This window comes from Bubalus kerabau, chromosome 18, assembly GCF_029407905.1.
Source record: "Bubalus kerabau isolate K-KA32 ecotype Philippines breed swamp buffalo chromosome 18, PCC_UOA_SB_1v2, whole genome shotgun sequence".
Classification (NCBI taxonomy): domain Eukaryota; kingdom Metazoa; phylum Chordata; class Mammalia; order Artiodactyla; family Bovidae; genus Bubalus; species Bubalus kerabau.
Genome location: NC_073641.1, coordinates 69,791,879 through 69,810,765, shown reverse-complemented (window position 1 = coordinate 69,810,765; position 18,887 = coordinate 69,791,879). Strand labels below are relative to the sequence as shown.

General features: G+C 48.6%; 1 long non-coding RNA gene across 1 annotated transcript; it reads left to right on the top strand.

The window, feature by feature from the left end:
- The first annotated feature begins 17,804 nt into the window (after nt 1-17,804).
- On the top strand, nt 17,805-18,605 carry LOC129632868 (uncharacterized). The gene is made up of 2 exons (XR_008704712.1): nt 17,805-18,064; nt 18,319-18,605. It is a non-coding gene; the product is annotated as an uncharacterized LOC129632868 (long non-coding RNA).
- Nucleotides 18,606-18,887: the final 282 nt, after the last annotated feature.

The following is an 18,887-nucleotide window of genomic DNA, read 5'->3' as shown; positions in this document are numbered from 1 at the left end:
GAGACCCAGGTCCCACCATCTCTTTCTTCCCTCCCCTCCCCGTCTCTCTCCTTCTCTTCTTGCCACTCCCTCATAACCACCAGGATTCTTTTTGACTGAAGGCTACAAGGAGACTGCACACACACTCACACACTGCAAATGGATGCTCTCACAGTCACACGCACATACACATATACACATACACACTTGTACACACTGAACACACACGAGCATATAAACAAATAGGCACATTCATGCAAACACACAAATACATGCATATACACATATGTACTCACACATACATGCTTGTGCACACTGAATACACACAAGCATATACATACACCATGCACACACACATATACACATTTATGCACACTCACACATACACACAATGGCCTTCCAATCCCACTTGTCTCTCTTTAGATCCTAGAATCCTCTTTTCTCAGCCCTGTAACTCATTTCCCTGCTGCTTCCTCTTTTAAGAATTTTCCATCAGTAATCACTTTAGCCCTGAAACATGTATTATATCAGGAGATTAACTCTAGTTGGATATAAAATTTCACACGTTCTTCCACCTCTTCATAGCATCTTTTGCAGATTATCGAACAACTGGCCATTCTTTTTGCAGGAGAGCAGGATTCTCTTTCCCCACCCACCTTCTCTCGTCTCTGGAAAGTACTGGACTGGTCCCTCCCTGTGGAGAATCTTACATGACCCCAGCTCAGAGGCGGTGCAAGGAGGCACCACTTACATTTAGGATGGAAGAAACTCGATGGTGAAAACGAGGGATAGGAACACAAGTTATAAGGAGCGACTGCTTCTTCACCTCCTACCAATGGAGCAAAGGCTTCCACAGCTTCTACTTGCTTTCCGTTAATATTTTTTTATTTAAGTATAGTTAATTTACAATAGTATGTTAGTTTTAGCTGTGCAATATAGTAGTTCAATATTTTTATAGACTACACTCCATTTAAAGTTATTGATGAAGAAGATGTGGTACATATATATGATGAAATATTACTCAGCCACTAAAAAGAATGAAACAATGCCATTTACAGGGATATGGATGGACCTAAAGATTATTGTACTAAGAGATGTAAGGCAGACAAAGAGAATTATATATGATATTGCTTCTATGCACAATATTTTAAAAATTACACAAAATAACTTATTTATGAGACAGAAACAGACTCACAGACGTAGAGAATGAATTTATGGTTACCAGCGGGGGAAGGGTTTTGGGAAGCATACATTAGGAGTTTGGAATTGACAGGAAAAAACTGCTCTATTTAAAATGGATAACCAACAAGGGCCTATTGTACAACACAGGGAACTCTGCTCAGTACTCTGTAATAACCTAAATGGGAAAAAAATTTTAAAAAGAATTGTTGTTGTTGCTCAGTCGCTCAGTCGTGTCTGACTCCTTCCAACCCCATGGACTGCAGCATGCCAGACTTCCCTGTCCTTGACCATATTCCGAAGCTTGCTCAAACTCATGTCCATCAAGTCGGTGATGCCATCCATCCATCTAGTCCTCTGTCATCCCCTTCTCCTCCTGCCTTCAATCTTTCCCAGCATCAGGGTCTTTTCTAATGAGTCAGCTCTTCGCATCAGGTGGCCAAAGTAGTGGAGCCTCAGCTTCAGCATCAGTCCTTCCAGTGAATATTCAGGACTGATTTCCTTTAGGATGGACTGGTTGGATCTCCTTGCAGTCCAAGGGACTCTCAAGAGCCTTCTCCAACACCACAGTTCAAAGCTTCAGTTCTTCAGCCCTCAGCTTTCCTTATGGTCCACCTCTCACATCCATACATGACTACTGGAAAAAGCCATAGTTTTGACTAGATGGACCTTTGTTGGCAAAGTAATATCAGATACATGTATATGTATAAGTGAATCACTTTGCTGTACACCAGAAACTAACATAACATTGTTAATCAACTATATTCCAATAAAAAATTAAAATTTAAAAAATGAAGTTATTAGAAAATAATGGCTATATTTCCCTCTGCTGTACAACATATCTTTATTGGTTCTTTTTTTAATTTGTTATTGCAAGATATTGCCTTACCGGATCGTGTTAGTTTCTGCCATACACCAACATGAGTCGGCACAGGTACACACACGTCCCCTCCCTCTACGCATAGTGGTTTGTACATCTTAACCCCCCACCCATTAGCTCCTTCCCCCACCCCCCACTGGTAAACGCTGGCTTGTTCTCTCACAGCTTCTAATTTCTGACCTCAACTTTAGTCTTTGCTCCTCAGGCCTTGCAAAGCCTTTTCTGACATCTGCATCCAAGTTCCAAGGTTGAGCAAACCCCTTCAAATTAGATAAGTCCAGTTTCATGTAACTTTGAATAAACAAACAACAAGAAAAAGAAGACAGAAAATGAGAAGGTCCCTAAATTTACCAAAAGGCACAGAAGTTTACAGGGAGAGATAGAAGTGAATTAAAACCTGGCTGCTTGAGCAACTGACATTCTGCTGGAAATGAAAGCTTGGAAAGGAGCTGGAGCCCAGCGGCTGTCACTCTGCAGTGAACACAGAACCACCCAAGGGCTTGTTAACACACCCAGAGCTCGGACTTGGCAGGTCTGCGTGGGGCCTGACGGCGTTTCTCTTATTCCCAGCTGACGCCGATGCTGCTGGCCAGGGGCCCCCCTGCGGGAACGGCTGTTGTGATGCCTTTAACCTCGCCACAGGGCAATGGCACCGCTCCCCTCAACTCCCTCCCGCGCTGCCATGGGGGAGCAGAAGCAGGCACGTAGGAGTGGCTGAAGTAGTCATGATGTAACAGGGAAGAGCCAGTTTTGACTCTTCCCTGCTAGATCTGTGCCTTTGGCTGCTTTTGTTATTATAATCACACAGAATGGTTTGCTTCAGAGCACCCTGCCCCTCTGCCTGACTGTTGTGTCCTTGTTCAGAAGTCTGTCCTCCTGTGGATGGCAGGAAGGAAGAAATTAATGCATTCCCCTGCCTGAGGCTCGCCATCCTAGGAGGTACTTGCAGGACTGAATGGCCTTTTCACTGTGTCTCCTCACCTCCCGGATCTCTGATCCATAAGAGAGCCTGGCATCCAGATCCCAGACAGTCATTTTGAGAGGTTAGTCTGCCATCTTCTTGGTCAGCCAGCTCTCAGAACGAAGTTGAAATCCTTGCCTCAACACCTCGTTCGTCTCTGATTCACTGGCCTTGCCTGTGGCGAGCAGAGCAAGCTTGGACTCGGTAACAGGGAGGAGCTCAGGGCTTCTCAGATGTTCGCTGATCCCATTTTCGTCCACTTAAAACTGAAGATCCCTGAAATCTTGGGGTCTAAGACACTGGATAGCTTAATTCTCTCTCTTACATTCAGGGCTTAAGTTCTTAGCTGTGGTTTCCTTCCAAATGATTTCAGCTAGTATTGGGCAGAATTACATCCTCTAAGTCACTCTTGAAGGCCTTGTGGTATTTAAAGTATCTTTTGTTTCCAACATCCTGGAATACTTAAGTAACCCTTTTCCAGATCGAATAATGTCCCCTGTGTTTTGGTTTATTTACAGTTTTTCTGAGGCTGCAGGAGAGCCAAGCCTTATTCTTGGCACGCGGCTGGGCTGTTTTCACCCTCTGCTACCTGGAGGTTAATCGAAAGAAACACCCTGGAAAAGATAAAATCGCTGAGCAGGAGGCAGAAAAGCGATGCCCTCAGGCCCAGCCTGTCGCCACCCTGCTGAACTCACACAGCAAATCCCGAGGCTGCGGCAGGCCCGGGGTGTCTGGGTGGCTCACTGCCGCGGCAGAGCCGGGCTTTCTTCCTGGGGGTAGATTGCACCACTTTTTCTGTTGTTATTGGGAAATCATTTTGAAATTAGAGAAAACGTTTTAAAAATTGAACCAGAAGACTTGTGTGCCCTTTCCTCAGAATCAAATTTTATTTCCATTTTCCCCCATCTGCTTTTGCATGTGTTCTCTCTCTGTCTACATATGCGTATACATATTAATATAGTATTCTCTGAACCATCTGAGACTAGCTTCTTACGCCTAATAATGGGTGTGCTTTTGCGTAACTGTAGTACAATTATCAACTGCGGTGAATTTAACATTGATGCAATTGTTTCATCTAGCCCACTATCTATATTTTAATTTTGACAATTAATCCAATACAGTAAGTCCCCTACATACTAATGAGTTCCATTCTGATAGTACTTTTGTTTGTAAGTCCAATAAACTTGGCCTAGGTACAAAATAACACAAGGCCATATAGTATTGTACTGTAATAGGTCTATAATATTTTTCACATAAATAGTACATTAAAACAAACACAAAAATAAAGCCAGCATTTTACTCTTCCACACGGTGCCTTGAAAAGTGCAGCAGTGGGTACAGCAGCTGGCACACGGGGGCGCGCTCGCGTCTTTGAAAGTTTGCAACTTGAAGATCGTATGCTGGGGCCTTACTGTAATGTCCTTTATGGCATTTCCCCCCTCCAGTAAAGGAGTCAGTTCTAGGACCATTTCCTGCGTCCGGGTATCCCATCTTGCAATCCCCTTTCACCTGAGACAGTTCAGAATCCTACCCGTCTTGCTTGAATGGGCTGTTCGCCAATGATTGCTCACGTAGAGCTGGGCCATTCCTCTTGAGAGGGACACTGAATATCATGCATCACACCCAGAGCACGGGGTGTGGTCTGCCCTCGACGCCGAGGCAGAGTTTGCTCAGCCAGTGATCGTGTGGTCCAATTTCTCACTCCGTAGTTACTAGCTTTTCCCTGATTTTGAACAAGGTAACTGAGAAGGCACATTAAGACATGCCAACATCCCGCTCCTCATCCAAATCCATCCCCGCCCCTGAGATCTGAGCATCACTGATGCCCTTGCCTGAGCTGCTCTGTGCAGTGATGGCCACGGAGTGAAGACCTTTCAATCCAGCTCTCCCTCTACTTTATCAGCTGAATGCTCATGCCACAGTAGTTGAGAGCTCATCCTTCCCCTCTACTTATTTTGTGTATCGATTTATTGTTGGGTGTTTCCCTGGTAGCTCAGTGGTAAAGAATCTACCTGCCAAGAAGGAAACATAGGTTTGATTCCTGGATCGGGAAGATGCCCCTGGAGAAGGACATAGCCCTGTAGTATTCTTGTCTGGAGAATTCCATGGAGAGAGGAGCCTGGCATGCTACAGTCCATGGGGTTTCAAAGAGTCAGACAAGGCTTAGAAACTAAACAACAACTATTATTATTGACATGGACACAGGGATTTTTGCAAAAACTCATTTCCATCCTCAATGATGTTAGAGTGAAAACTGACCCAGACGTTTCTGCTGAGACCACCTTCCTGTGGCATCTGCTCTGTGTCCTTGTACCAAGGATCCATCTCATTTTATCACCATTTTTTCTTGTTTTCTGACATAATAATATGTCCCAAGTTCATCTTATATTTTCTCTGCCCCAAGCCTGGGATCTGCCACTTTTATACCTAAAACAAGGAAGTTGACTTCTGTTGGGTTTATTTCCATGCTATGAAGAGAGTTCTCTTTAATGAGTACTTAGAGTCTAGAATTGAAATCTCTTAGTTAAATAGAACTCCTTTGGTGGCAAGAAACACCACCAAATTTGAATGATTGTAAGCATCAATTAATTGATCAATGGAATCCAAGCAAGAGTCTAACAGTCAACCTCTGAAAGTGGTGTGGTGATTCTGAACCCCAGAGGGCATTAATCCCCAGATATAAATGCTGCCCCGCTTCCTCAGTTTCAGGACCTCATCCTTGCTCTCTCACTGGGCCACTGCGAGCCCAGCCTGCTCCTCCGAAGGGCAGGAAACCTGGCACCCAGAGTGCCCTTGGCTCCTGTGGTTCAGCCTCCAACCTGGGGAATTCCTGCTCAGAAACCCTCAGGAAAGACTCAGCATTTCCTAGATGACCAGGTTTCCACCTCTGGGCTAACCTAGAGAGCCATGCAGATGCACTCGGAAAAGAACAGGGCAGCTTCTGAGCTGACAGACTGGGGAGACAATGGAGGGGGCCCCGGGAGCATTGAGCAGATCCTCCCGCACACATCTGCTCAGACACAAGAGTGTTTGGCTAATCGCCTGTTCACTGTGCTCAGGTGCTGCAAATGAGTTGTTCTTTTCTTCTAAGGGACCCTGGAATGTAAAGTTTCCAACAACCACAAAACCGTGCCCCAGCCCCAGCCGAGACTGATGCAGGGCAGCTGTGAAGTGTGCAGAGGAGCAGCCAGCAGGGCCCTTGCATCAGGCTCACCTGCCTGCACTGTGGCAACAAAAGAAACAACAGGGGCAGTTCCCTGGTTGTCCAGTGGCTGAGACTCTGCCCTCCCAGTGCAGGGGGCCCGGGGTCAGTCCCTGGTTGGGGAACTAGATTCCACGTGCCACAGCTAAATATCCCGCATGCCAAAATTAAAAAAATAAGATAAAAAAAAGAACCAGAGTGCCACAAGTAAAACCAGGTGGGGCCAAATAAATAAATATTTTTTAAAAGTAGGAAAAAGGCTGCTTGAAAGGAAGGGATCTTGGAGACAGATCCCATTCTCTGTGACCTTGGGCAACTGGTTGACCACGTGAATCCTAGTCTAGCTTGAAAGTCAGTTTCTGCTCTGACACCCCACGTCTATGTGGTCTGTGTTCAAGTAGAGATGTTATTTGACAGCTCTGGCCTTGCCTCCACACCGACCTCTGCCAACCATGACTGTTGGTGACCACAGATGGACAGAGAGTCCAGTCCTGGACTAGCCCCTTCCCCTCCCTATTACCTAATCCCCAACTCCCTTCTGGCACACCCTGGACATTCTTCGGGTTTGGACCCAGTCTCCAGGTCCTGTTTCACCCATCAAATTCCATATCAGGTGTGTCTAGTGCCATCACAAGCTGTGGCCAGACAGAGGCCAGCATGCCAGGCTCCTCTGCCCCAAAGTGGCAGGCACTACCCATCATCCCAAGAATAGCTCCCTGCACTCAGCCAAGCTTGAGTCCCCAGACCTCATCATCACTGGTTACCATGGTTACAAGGCAGCCACTCCCGCCACCTATAAGGGTCTTTTCAATGAGTCCAGGGCCCCCACCAGGGTTACAGAACCTTCAGGAAGACATTTGGAAGTGGGTGCTGGGTTACAGGGCTAGTTGACTAGTGTTTGGGCTTGATTGTGAATGCGTCATGTTTCTAGGATGGTGAGCATGCCTGGAAAATGGATATGAGCCTAAACTATGGGCTCCACCATAAGGGGTGGGATTAGTGGTTCCGGGGCCCTGCCAGAAGCCCAGCTGTATAGACAAGCCACGGTGACCTACTCTCCCAAACTATGAGCCGGCTCTCTCCAGCTGCAACGGGGGAGTGCTAGCCTGAGAGTGTGGAGCTGGCCTAAGTGCAGGGGAGAGGGATGTGAGTGTTTGTGGGTGTGGGAGGGGAGAGGGAGAGGACTGGGTGGAAGAGAAAGAGGAAAATCACAGGGAGAGGCCGAGTGAGCAGATGCAAGTGGTCCTGTACTTGGGGAGGAAAGCAGACACGAGATGAAAAGAAGCCAGTGCCCTTGGGGGGTGGGGGACAAAAATCAGCAGAGGAAGGGATGGATCGCTTCTGTCCAGAAGAATGAGTCATGTTTCTGTCTCAGAAGAAGAGCCTAATAAAAGGAAATGGTTGGGAAAATCAGTGCGTTTTAAAATACTTGGTTATTTTCAAGAAGGGATTAATGAGATGCCGAGTTCCTCATCTTGACAAGGTTTTCTCTGGGATAAGTGTGCTCACATCTCTCCACCATGTGATGGCTTGAGACTCAACGATGTGGCATCCCGTGGGGATTCCTTCCATCCCCTTAGCTGAGGTCTGCCAAGCACCTACTATGTGCTACTCTCTGTAGCAGATGCAAGGGCACCCAGAGACGGAAGCTTCACAGCTCAGCCCAGAGGAGAAGCAGAGATGCGAGCAGTGAGCACAGAGAATGGGCCACATGCTGCATTGCAGCACGCGGGTGAGAGCGGACTGGGTCTGGGCCCTCGGGCATCACCAGGGTGAGGACGTCCAGGAGCTGTTTGCTGTTTGCTGTGTGCTCCGTCGTCAGTCATGTCTGACTCTTTGTGACTCATGGACTGCAGCCCTCCAGGCTCCTCCGTCCATGGGATTCTCCGGGAAAGAATATTAGAGTGGGTTGTCATTTCATTCTCCAGGGGATCTTCCCGACCGAGGCATGGAACCTGCATTCTCTTGCATCTCCTGCATCGGAAGGCAGGTTCTTTAACCCGTTGCCACCTGGGCAGCCTGAGGATGCCTAGGACAGAAGCAGCTAAATATCCCTGGGACCCTGGAGACCATGTGGGACCACAGTATCACTGAAGCAGGTACACGATGGTGGCATGTGGGACTGGAGGACTGGCCAGGATCCCTCAGGCTGACTCCTGAGCGGATGCTGACAGACATCAGGGTGTGTGCACAGTGGACACAGACACAATGAGCGCTCTTCGCCCGCCTCGGATACCCACCTCACCCCCTCCGCCTCTTCATTCCTTCATTTCTCAGCCATCAGCTCAAACACACCCCTCCTAGGCAGGCACCTGACCTCAACCAGCTCACCCAAGGCTTCTCCAAAGTCCCAAGGTTTTAAATATAATCTCCCAAAGTAACTGAATTCTTTTTTGACACTCAAGTGAATAAACTCTTATTTTATGTTTCTGTCATAGCAAACTGAGTCCTAATGAAAATTTCCTCACCTTTAAAAATGGCAGGGCCATCTCAGTTCATTCAAAAGCGAGTAATTTACATTCCTGCCACAAATTGAAATGAACCCACATGTTCGGCAAGAAAGAATACTGTGTTTTCACCGAGGAAACCAGAATTGAAAGAGACACGTGTACTCCAATGTTCATCGCAGCACTGTTTACAATAGCCAGGACATGGAAGCAACCTAGATGTCCGTCGGCAGACAAATGGATAAGAAAGCTGTGGTACATATACACAATGGAATATTACTCAGCTATTAAAAAGAATGCATTTGAATCAGTTCTAATGAGGTGGATGAAACTGGAGCCCATTATACAGAGTGAAGTAAGTCAGAAAAAAAAACACTAATATAGTATATTAACACATATACATGGAATTTAGAAAGATGGTAACGATGACCCTATATGTGAGACAGCAAAAGAGACACAGATGTAAAGTTTGTTCTTTAACAGACTTTTGGACTGTATGGGAGAAGGCGAGGGTAAGGATGATTTGAGAGAATAGCACTGAAACATGTATATTACCATAAGTGAAACAGATCATCAGTCCAGGTTCAATGCATGAGACAGGGTGCTTGGGGCTGGTGCACTGGGATGACCCTGAGGGATGGGATGGGGAGGGAGGCGGGAGGGGGGTTCAGGATGGGGACACGTGTACACCCGTGGCTGATTCATGCCAGTGTATGGCAAAACCCACCACAGTGTTGTAAAGCAATTAGCCTCCAATTAAATCAATAAATTAATTTTTTAAAAATACTGTGTTTTCTTATGCCCACCAGTTTGCTAGCAATAAATAGCATTTTCCAAAGAAAGAATTTCAAAGCAATAACAAGTCTGTATTCCAAAAGAATGCTAGATGCAGGCGTCTGCGGTTCACCTTGTGAGAACGCAGGTAAAGCGGAGGTGGGTGGTACGAGGCAGTGAGGGGGGCACTTTGACGCAGGGCATAGGTGCCCCGTCCTTCCCACAGAGACATGGGGAAGGGCTGCTGCCCAGTGACCGTCCAGTGAAGTCACTAATACATCTGGGGACAGGAGTCCCACCAGTGGGGCTGGTGCGACGGGTGATAACATCATTGAGAAAGACGCCAAGCGCGTCCATCCCAGGGAGTCTGTCCCAGAGAAACCTGTTCGAGCACCTGAGCGTCCTGTCCCACCGTGCTCCTGTCCCCTTGTCACTTTGGTGCCGACTCACACATCTGCTTCCGTGAGACGCAGAGCCGAGTTTCTGCTTCGCACTTGTTCCGAGGCAGGGATGCAGGCACTTAGGCCCCTCGTGCTGCAGTGGACAGTCGTCCACGCAAGAGGCCGGGGGTTACTCAGACGTGTTTCCTGGCTTCCAGATTCATCAAATTTGAAATAAAATAGAAACCAGTCACCTCTGCTGTCAGTTTTCAGTTTCTCAGTAAAGGGAATGGTTTTCCTGGTTAAATATGAGAAATCAGAAAAACCTAAGCATTTTTAACGAACCCAAGGGGGGAAAACCCAGAGAGCTGGGCTAAGAGCTCTCTGACCCTGAGATGGCAGGAGCTGATGGCAACCCCAGTTGGAAATAAGATGATTTCAGTCTAAGTGAATTCTCCCAAGCAGGAAGAACCGGTTTGGGAAGAGACTTGCAAGCCTTCCACAGACTGCCGAGATGTATTCCAGTGGCTTCCACTGGTTTTGCTGCATGATAATGGGCCTCGTGGGGTTTCCCAGGTGGCTCAGTGGTAAAGAATCTGCCTGCAATGCAGGAGACCCAGGTTCAATCCCTGGGTTGGAAAGATCCCCCGGAGAAAGAAATGGCAACCTACTCCAGCATTCTTGCCTGGAGAATCCCGTAGACAGAAGAGCCTGGCAGGCTATGCTCTATGGGGTCAAAAAGAGTCAGAGACGACTGAGAGACTAACACACACGCACACACACACACACACACACACACAAAGTGCCTCATAGGTGAACTTTTACGAAACAAAAAGGCAGACTTGAAGAAATAAGACTGCTTGTCCAGAGTGAGGTCAAATCTGAAACTGGATTCCGTCCAATTGGTACTGTTAATTTAAAAGACCCACTGGACTTGGGGGCTGGAATGGCAAGGGCTCCTCTCTCTCCATCCCCTTCTCTCCCACACCACAGTTCAGGGTCTTAAGAGGAAGCCAAATTCAATAGGGACAGACATTTAAGAGGAAAAACCAATTTTATTTAAAACTTCATTTTATTAAACTCCAGGAATTTGTCTCTAGGTTTAAAGAGAGTTGATCCGATGACTCAAAGTTTTCGCGTTGACCTCCTCGGAGGGTTGGGGAGGCCTCCCAGGCCTGCAGAGGGTGCAGCTGACAAAACAGACAGCTGCTAAGTCCACATCAATGGGCACTTTCAGTCGATGCAGATGGCTTAGAAATCGCCCCCCCTTGGCATGGAATTCTCTGGTGCAGAAAACAGGAGAGACATCAGGCTCACCCACAAAGCCAGGCAGCACGTCCTGCCTTTCCATCACCTCTGCCTGTGACTGCTTCTAAATTTGAGAAAGTTGTCCAGCTGCCCAGGTGGACAGATCTCTCGCCACACCTTCCTGCAGTGTCAAGTCTGCATGGATGACAGTAACGGATGTCACAGTGGACAGAACAGATCACACACATGGACAGGATGTCGCACATGGATACATAGATCACCGGCAGAGTACAGCCTCCGCAAGAGGTGAAGCCATACACAAAAAGGCAGCCCCCAGACTCTTGAGAGTCCCTCGGATTGCAAGATCAAACCAGTCAATCCTAAAGGAAATCAACCCTGAATATCCATTGGAAGGACTGAGGCTGAAGCTGAAGCTCCAATACTTTGGCCACCTGATGTGAAGAACTAACTCACTGGGAAAGACCCTGATGATGGGAAAGACTGAGGGCAGAAAGATGAGATGGCTGGATAACATCACCAGCTCAAGGGACATGAGTCTGAGCAAACTCCAGAAGATAGTGCGGGACAGGTAAGCCTGGCGTGCTGCAGTCCATGGGATCGCAGAGTCGGACACAACTTTAGCGACTGAGCAACCATCTGCCCCAGCTATGGTTCACACAGTGCCCCCCACCCTCACAGTCCCAGGCTTAAGCTTCGGTGGGAAGCTTTGTCTGGCAGCTGTGTTTGTGATCACCAGGAGAAACACACTCCTCGCAGCAAACGCTGAGAGCTGCTGCATATCTGTGGAGAGATGAAGTGCAGATGTCGACTGCTGTACAATGAATTCAATTGTTGGAATTTTTGTCATCCTTGATCCCACAAACCATCCTCAAAGAGCACTCTTTTCAACCCAGAAAACGCTGAGTGATGCCTGGGTTAGAGGTGTAGTTGAGACCATTTGCCTCTGTGCAGTGGGGAAAAGAAAATGTCTTTCTCCCTAAAATGACCCCGTAAGAGTGACTAGAGGTCATTTTCTTAGAAAGTTTAGTGTGAAACAAAACAAAATCTATTTGCTCAACACACAGACACACACACACACACACGTATATGCATCCCATGCAAATATCTGTCTTTTAATTACCATAAGTAATTAGGAGAATAGATTTTACTCCCAAGAGGTTAGTTGAGACACTTATTTGTGAGGAGCATTTTCCCCTCTATGGAGCTAGAAATATCACAGTAAATGTGGTGATTAACAATGTCTCTATCTCCAGCTCAGGAAGTGTTGACACAGATGTTTGGCTAATCATTGATAGCAAATAGCTATTCCCATAAAGGCGAAGATTAGTCGGAATTGGCATGCATTTTGTTCTTCTGTGAGCCTCATTTGATTATAGATGATGTTTTGTTAGAGTGTATCCATGCAACCTCATAATGATGTAAAACCAAGAAAACAGGGACTCTGTGCCAAAACCAAATTAAATACGCTTCGAAAAATGCAAGCTTGATTCGAGTTCAGGTACCACGAAGCTTGCCTTCTTGTCTATTGTTGCTAAATCCTTCAGGGAAACTATAAAAAGCAACCCTGACATTAATATCAATTTAAAGTTGGTGTCACTGCCAACATTTCCTCCCCACGAAGCCCAGCTGCCGTATCGTCTCCAGCCCAACACGGAGTGGCAGCAGAGCCGCTCCCACAGGGCTGGGAAAGCTGCCCACAGACTGGGCAAGGAGAAGCCCTCTGCTCTGCACAAGCCTGCTCACTGCCCTGGTTTCCCTGTGGGCAGCACAGACCCCTCTGGGAGCTGGGTACAGAGCCTGTTCTCCGGGAGACCAGCTTCAGTGTCTCTGAGCTGTCATGCCCCTTCCTCCTTCTTCAGCAGCTTCCAAGAAGCACCTACATTCAGATGGCTCCCACCCGCTTGCCACCCCACTCACATGTGTGCTGGGCTGTTTCCGTCTTGTCCGACTCTTTGCCACTCCATGGACTACAGCGCACCAGGCTTCCCTGTCCTTCACTATCTCCCAGAGCTTGCTCAGACTCGTGTCCATACAATCGGTGATGCCATCCAATCATCTCATCCTCTGTCCCCCACTTCTCCTCTCTACCAAACACAGCTTAGCCTAGCCTACCTTAAATGTGAGCAGATCATGTATGTTAAAAGATGGTTGTGAAAAATCATCTAATGCAAAGGCTAGTTTGTAATAAAGTGTGGACTGTCTCAGGTAATTATTGAGTGCTGGAAGTTATCTGGGCACAGGATGGCTGTCAGTGTATCAATTGTTGAGCGTCATGATTTTGAGGCCAACTGGCAGCTATGATTCACAGCCACTGACCAGCATCACAAGAGAGTGCTGCGATACAGATCACCAGCAGGGAAGACATCCAAGTGCAAAGTATGGTTCCTATTGAACATAGAGACATTTTGTGCCATCACACAGTCAAAAAAATCATAGATCAAACCATCCATCGTAAGTCAGGAACCATCTGAATGCGTTGATCTCGCCAAAGAACGAAAGCATCCTGCTCTTTGCCTTTAAGGAAGTGGGGAGAGGACGAGAGGCAGCAGACATAGAAGTCAGGGCTTTGCACGCCCTCCTGAGGTCCTCACTGTTTCCATTTGCTTCCAGGACACTCGGTAGTGTCAGCCCCTTGTTTCCACACTCAGTCTTACCCGACAGCTCCTGCTCATTCTTGAAAACTTGGCTCAGAGTCAGCAAGGGCGGGATCTCTGTGACCCTTGTGTCCTCAGGATTTGGGCACAGCTCAAGTCCTCAGCACCTGTGCCAACATCTCTCAGGGATAATTAGATGGCATCCACCCATCTGTCCTTCCCTGGTAGACTCTGAACTTCTTGAAGAGGAATTCTCTTCTTCCTCTTACAAGGACACTAATCCCATCACAGGGGCCCCACCCTCATGACCTCGTCTCTACATAATCATCTCAAAATACCATCCCAGTGGGTTAGGACTTCAACATGTGAATGGTGGGAGCGGGTGGTGCAGGGAGGAACAAAACCGTTTAGTCCAGAATAGGCAACCACTAGCCACATGTGACTACAGAGTGTCTGAAATGTGCAAAGTGTGGTGGAGGAACTGAATATTTACCTGTGTGTGTGTATGTGTGTGTGTGTGTGTGTGTGTGTGTGTGTTTGTCGCTCAGTCCTGTCTGACTCCTTGTGACCCCCATGGACTGTCGCCCGCCAGGCTCTTCTGTCCATGGGATTCTCCAGACAAGAATACTGGAGTGTGTTGCCTTTTACTTCTCCAGGGAATCTTCCCAACCCAGAGATCAAACCCAGGTCTCCTCCTGCATTGCAGGCAGATTCTTTACCATCTGAGCCACCAGAGAAGCCCAAGAAGATGAGTGGAAATTGTATTTTATGTTAATTGATTTAAGTTTATGTTTCAATAGCCAAACGTGGCCAGTGGCAACCACACTTGACAACACAGCTCCAGGATCTCTTGCGTGCATGGGTACTGGGGAATGAAAACTTACCTGAGTTCAGGCTTGAGTGGTTAAACTTCCTGACTGTATCAGGGAAGTGAAAAGCCTTCCCAGGTGGTGCTAGTGCTAAAGACTCTGCCTGCCAATGAAGAACACACGTGTTTGGTCCTTGGGTCGGGAAGATCCCCTGGAGGAGGGCATGGCAACCCACTCCAGTGTTGTTGCCTGGAGAATCCCATGGGCAGAGGAGCCTGGGGGGATACGGTCCATGGGGTCTCAAAGAGTTGGACATGACTGAGCAAGCACAGACACACACATCAGGGAACTTACTTACCATTTTCTCACCAAACCTCTGCAGGACCACCTGTACCAGACTAGATGCCGCCTTCCCTGGGGGCCCCTGTAGGCTCCCCCCCACACACACAGTCAGTGGTGGGAAGGAGCCTCCCTGGAGAGGAAACACTTGAACAGACACCTGCGTCCTCGGGGTGATCTGGAGGAAGTAGCTTCAGGTGGGGGGATGGGACCTGGAAACGTCCGCAGGTGGGATGGGACCCACACCAGCCTGTGAACAGAAAGGGAACCTGTGCTCTCAGCAGGCAGGAGTAGGAAGATATAAGCGCCCAAGCACGCAGGCCCACCCTCCATCGGAATATTTAAGTTTCCTTTCAAGCATCATGGGGAGCCATTGCAGGCCTATGAGCAGGGGCGTAACATGATATTATTTAAGTTTCAAGCTTCCTCCGTGGACACCTGTGAGGACACCAGGTCTCAGAGGGCAAGAAGGACAGCAGAGATTCTGGGGTTTCGGGGGCGGGGAGGAGAAGCAGCCTGGTCAGAAGAAGAGACAAAAGAGGGGGAGCCGAGAGGCCGTCCTGTCATTGGCCCTGAGGACACAAGTGACCCACGGACACCTCCTGGGGTGAGGTCTGCGGCGAGGGGAGCTGCCGGCCGAGAGGGCAAGGTTCCAGCTGTGCTCGGGCTGCCTGGATGAGATGCCCCCGGGATACCCACATGGGCAGCTGAAGAGTAAACAAGCAGGGAAGAGCCAGCGGTGACTGACTGCTGAGCCAGTACCCTCTCCTCTGGAATAAGAAGTCTGTGGACGGAACAAGACACCGCATCACAGGTGGTCCAGGAACACTTCTGCTTTCTCGGTCAGCGAAGACTGGGCAAGTCCTACAGGCCACTCAGCACAGACTCCAACAGCCTGTCCCGCGGCTGGAACATTTCTTTAGCAGCAAGGGGATGGCTGAAGCCCCTTAAACCACCCCCACACTCTGCTTCCCATGTTTCAAACTGCTAGATGAAGTTGTTGAGAAATCCTGGAATGCCCCCCAGGTTTCCCTAAACTGTATTTCTCACGGTGGACTCTCAGCAACGAGATAAATTTAGATTCCCCCATTAAGCAAGCCCAGCACCAGGGCGATTGTATAGGCTGATGTTTTCAATTCCACTTTTATTATCTTTCATTTCTCTTCCAGGCTTAGAATCCCTCTTTCTCATCACCCTGCAGTTCTTCCCTGTCTGTATTCCTTTCTCCTCCTCATAAGATGATTGTGAAACAGCTTCGGTCACCAGTAAATGGCGTAAAGAATGAATGAGCTTGGCTTTCAACACTCCTAAACAGACAGTTGGGAGGTGGTGGAAAATTAAAACCAGGCAGCTCCATGACATTAGTGAGTCCTGCTTGAGCGGAAGAGCCCGACCCCAGTCTCCAGTCTCGTCGTACCAATGACATCAGAGCGGAGGGGCTGGCCAGGATGGGGAGCCCTGGAGCAGAGGACACCATGAAGCTGGGCTTGTCTCATCTGCCCCACAGGAGCCCAGCTTGTCTCATGCTGAGGTGGGAAACGGCAGCTTCCTCCAGCTGACGAGGAAGCTGACGGTTCCTGAAGAGAGGAGCTTGGTGTGAAGGCGAAGGGAGCAGGGACAGTGCTGTAGCATCCTCGGGGGTCAGCACTCTCCCCACTACCCTGGCTGAAAGTGGGGAGCTCCTTCCAGCCGATCACCAACCCCATGGAGCCTGGTTTGACTAAAAGCTTTCACTCGCTAGATTTTGTGAAAACTTTACCAAGTGACTTTCACAAACTTGAGGTCCAGAACTCAAAAGAGGAGATCAGGTTATAGCCTGGGGAGAAAAGCAGGTTGGAGCATGGGATGCTTCTCAGGTTAGCAAGTCTCTGGTTGGGGGATTGGGGTGGGTGCTTTCTTTCCAAGCGTCACTGAGGGCAGACAAAACGTGAATTGCATCAGCACCGCGTAAAGGACATCAGTGCCATGGCTGGTAATTATTTCATCAGCCTCAATATATTAAGCATGTTCATCAGCCACAAATAACAGTGAAGCTTAAAATAGACTGTGATTAAAGCGTTCAGAGAAAAGGCAACCTCGGGGCCCCCACACAGATTCTTTCCATCCCCAGAACAACAGGGCCAAACAGCTGTGGGGAACGCGACCTTGCCAGACACGGGCAGAACCCTGCCAGGTTGTCAGCATCAGCCTCTTGGGCGGCTCTCTGGGTTTCCTGTGCATTCTACTACCCCTAGCCAAGAGCAAAGGCTTTCCATGTGGCTCAGTGGTAAAGAATCTTTCTGCCAGTGCTGGGGCCGTGGACTCGATCCCTGGGTTGGGAAGATCCCCTAGAGGAGGGCATGACAACTACCTCTAGTATTCTTGCCTGGAGAATCCCATGGACAGAGGAGCCTGGTGGGATACAATCCTTGGGGTCACATAGAGTAGGGCACAGCTCAGCACACACACAGGCACCCAAGTCTCTCCTGACTCATTTTTATCTTCCCGGTCACACACGGGACATCTCAGCAGCACAGAAAGTGTCTAAAGCCAGTGCAATCCAGGTGTGTGCATGCTCAGTTGTGTCTGGCTCTTTGTGACCCCAGAGACTGTAGCCGAGGGCTTCTCTGTCCATGGGATTTCCCAGGCAAGAACACTAGAGTAGGTTGCCATTTCTTTCTCCAGGGATCTTCCTGACCCAGGGAGCAAGCCCATGTCTTCGCCGTCTCCTGCACCAGCAGGTAGATTCTTTACCACTGAGCCACCTGGGAAGCCCAAAGTCTTGGTACCCCCAATAAAAGCCAATGAGCATGGAGGTAGCTCTGAAACAGCCCCAGGTTCCCACCACAGCTCCCCAACCCTGTGGTGGACACATATAGGCTCCCAGTTACTCGAACAGTAACCTAGGTACTGCTGTGATTGGATCTTGTTGATGAGATTCAGGTCAAAATAAATTGACTTCAAGATCTGGAGATTATCCAGGGTGAGAATGACCTAATCAGGTGAGCCCATACAAGGGATAAGGTTCTTCCTGAAGAAAGAGATTGGAAGCATCAGGGGGACTCACACGAGGGGGTCCCTCTGCTGCTGGCTTTGAAGATGGAAGGGCATTTCAGATGGCAGGGAATATGGATGGCTTCTGGGACCCAGAGTCCTCAGTCCTACAGCCGTAAGGAAACGAATTCCACCAACAGCCTGCATAACTTGGAATCATAATCTTCCCTGAGTCTCTGGAGAGGAAGGAAGCCTAGCCAACAGCCCAGTTTCCCCAGGTGGGACCCTGAGCAGAGAATGGCCCTCTGACCTGCAAAATTATGAGCTAAGACAGTAAAGAATCTGCCTGCAATGCAGGAGATCCAGGTTCAATCCCTGGGTCGGGAAGATCCCCTGGAATAGGAAATGGCAACCCACTCTGGTATTCTCACCTGGAGAATCCCATGGACAGAGGAGCCTGGTGGGCTACAGTCCATGAGGTTGCAGAGTTGGACACGACTGAGTGACTACATTTTCACTTTCTTTCCAGCAGCTTTTGGTGACTTTACACAGCAAAGGAAAACTGACGGACTCTGCTGGGTAATGTTCAGATGCCGACTCCTGAGCAGGCCCCCACCGCACAGCTGCAGGATGTCAACGACCTCAGCAGAGAAGGACGACAGCTCCTGCCCTCCGGCCCCCTTGGGGGAGAGTGGGGGCCGCCCAGAGAATGCACAGAGCTTGCTCAGAGACTGGAAGCTGCCTCCAAGATAAAGCGGATCCTGTTGCCTTCTTGTCAATGAGCATCGTTAATTACACTTGTTTTCATTTTCACTCTTGGAGATATCATTTCATTTTTTTTTTTACAGTTTTGTTTGAAAAATTATGGTATCGGGAGACTAGCTTTGCCTGGGCTGCTGAGCTTAGATAGCTGGTGTTCACAGGCGTGCTGATGGTTGTTGCTTGGAGAAGGTGCCAACGCTGCTGACCATCATGCTCTCGGAGAGTCACAGGATGTTCGCAGATTAAAAGCCCTGAGAAGTCTGGCTATGAAGGAATTCGCTCGACGTGATTTATTTAACCAGGCATCTTCCAACCCTTCTGCTCCAGAAAGCCCTTTCC